Source organism: Coenobita brevimanus, chromosome 47 (genome assembly GCF_032717465.1).
Source record: "Coenobita brevimanus isolate Jiangsu-jjx chromosome 47, ASM3271746v2, whole genome shotgun sequence".
In the NCBI taxonomy this organism is placed as follows: Eukaryota; Metazoa; Arthropoda; class Malacostraca; order Decapoda; family Coenobitidae; genus Coenobita; species Coenobita brevimanus.
The window spans coordinates 32,720,673-32,723,408 of NC_137000.1; the positions used below are offsets into that span (position 1 = coordinate 32,720,673).

General features: G+C 42.9%; 1 non-coding gene across 1 annotated transcript; it reads right to left on the reverse strand.

Annotated features, from left to right (window-relative positions):
- Positions 1–278: 278 nt before the first annotated feature.
- Positions 279–397, reverse strand: LOC145399153 (5S ribosomal RNA). Its single transcript, XR_013897229.1, has one exon. It is a non-coding gene; the product is annotated as a 5S ribosomal RNA (ribosomal RNA).
- Positions 398–2,736: the final 2,339 nt, after the last annotated feature.

Consider the following 2,736-nt stretch of genomic DNA (forward strand, 5'->3'; position numbering starts at 1 on the left):
AAGTTACCGGTTCACTAAAATAAAAACACCATACAAAGGAACCTTAACACTAACCTCGGGAACTACAGACCTGCCATAAATAAGAATCGGGTACGTTACACACACACACACACCAGCAGCCCTCAACACCGACCAAGTAATAGATCAGGCAGAAGGAAAAATATTCATTCATTCATTGCCAGACGCCATGTATCCCAAACGGGGTGGAAAAGGGCTTAGAGTTAATTGTTTTACAGGGAGGGGCACTAATCCTCCACCAACCCCACTTGACGTAGGGATGCCAACAGCATCTGGTGTTCCCTGGCGGTCACCCATCCAAGTACTAACCAGACCCAACGTTGCTTAACTTCGCTGATCGGACGGGAAGTGGTGTACTCAACGTGGTATGGCCGTTGGCAGGAAAAATATACTTCCTGGAATAAGGATTCAATACCAAATAACACAAAGCCGATAACAAAAAAAACATAAATATCGACTACTAACAGAAACTCAAATAACAGCAAGCAACAACACACTGAAATCTGCTAAATCGCGGTACTCACTCATTTACCGCGACCTCACAGTTTAATTTTCCTGCATAGCTGAGAATATCAAGTCGATTCACATAAACATTAACATCGACCACGTAACAATTTCAACGAAAAGTCGACACCGTGAAACCTGTACATCGATCGTGCTACACATGAACGTTGCATCAACATCAGTTTTGTTTCAGATGTCTGCAAATATCAACATCAGCCCCGTTTTAGATACGATTCCTGGAAATATCATCATCTGTGTTTCAGATACCAGCGGCCATCAGCATGAACAGCGTTATACATATAAACTTCAACATCAACCTCATTCCAGTTTTATAAAAACGGTAACCAGCTACCAACAAAATCTATCCCAGGCTACTTAAACCGACTCCTTCAAGCGCGCGCGCACACACGCGCACCTACACACACACACACACACACACACACACACACACACACACACACACACACACACACACACACACAGAGCGATCTGACTGTCCTGTCGCAGAATGGGTCCAGTTCCGGAATCCCATAAACCACTCGTCTAGTGCCGTGTGTTGACAAATGTGGGTGGTGTGGCCAGTGGGGGTGGAGGGTGTGTAGAGTTATGGGGATGCGTACATTGTGCTTCTACAGTACATGTCAACGACTCGGCTTACTATTTATTTAAGGTTTGCTATGGGAACGTGGGGTTTATAAGTGTTGATTTCAGTTATACCTCTCACACACTACAGTTAAGTTGCCTCAACCTGTGGACTGCTGCTACAGACTGTCTATAGCTGAATGAAACAGTCCAGCGTCAACTAAAATGATTTTAAGTGAAACCATAGTAGTGAAATAGTTCCATCCATCCATCCATTGCCAGACACCATAATCCCGTAAAGGGTGGCCATTTGACACTGAGTTAGTTGTTTTACAGGGAGGGGCACCAACCCTCCACCAACCCACTTGTTGACAAGTAGGGAGCACCTATGTTTTGGTTATATGGTTACCACCCAGCGTTGTAAATGGTTTCTTGGCTTAAAGGAAACCATTTGGCTTGTCACTCAATGTAAAGCCACCTGTAAAGGAAAGAAAAGGAATAAGAAGTGACAGGAAAGATAGGAGAAATAGGAAGAGAGGAGGGCAGGCACAGAAAAAGAATGGTAAAAGCTAAGGAAGTAGGCAGCACATCAAGTGAGTGGATGATGGTCGCCACCATCTACCACAAGTGAGATAATATGTTTTTAAGAGGTATTTTTCCTGCGTTTAATCGTCTTATCAATCTATCTATCTAATATCTATCTATCTATCTATCTATGTATGACCCTATTGATAGACAATCTGAAGTGTCATCGTAATGAATGGGATCAATTTATACAGAGAGGTCAAAGCCATGCCTGACCTTTTGATATATGTTTTATGAAGTGTTAATTTCGTTTGCAGCTAAAATCCATCCAACTCATGTATTAGGTCATCAATATCCAACTTTTGCCCGTGGCAGGAGTTCATGTCACACTTCCGCTTTGCTTTCGCTGCACTGACTCTGGAAGTTCACTAACCTTCCCTACGAGGGTCAGTCCTAAGCAGAGTATAATTGTTTTGGCATAACAAGAACAACGATGATAATCCATCTTACTGGAATAATTAAGGGAGGCTACTTCTAACTCTCTCACTATACGATGCTGAAAGTTGAATAAAATCGTCCCAAGATAAGATGAACAAAACTAAAAGTAAGTCACCGTATTGAAGGAGTTAATTGGACATTGAGGGAGATTGTTCAGCCTCCCCTGTCACCCCTCTTCTTTGACTCATATTTTTTCACTATCTCTCAACTTCCCTTCTTCGTTCCCCGTCAGTTTTCTGGTTTCCTTTTCGTCCTTCATCCTTTCCCTTTTGACTCCCGTCCTTCCTTTCTCCATTCGTCATGACTTCTATCCCCCCACTTACCTTTTCCTTCCTCTACTATTCTTCATTTCATCCTGTACGTCAACATTTTACCCCAACTCGCCTCCTTCCTCCTTCACTTCCCTCTTGATTCTTATATCTTCACTTCCCTTATCATTAAAGCGTCAGTCACGTACTCTTCCCTTCTATATGACTTCTCTCCTTCCTTCTTCGCCTTGCCTCTCATCATCTCTCCTTCCACTTCCGATCACCTTTTTTACTTTATAAGCCTTCGACTTTCTGGGTTACTTCTTCTTTTTCATCTTCCCTCAGAACTTGTATCCTCCCC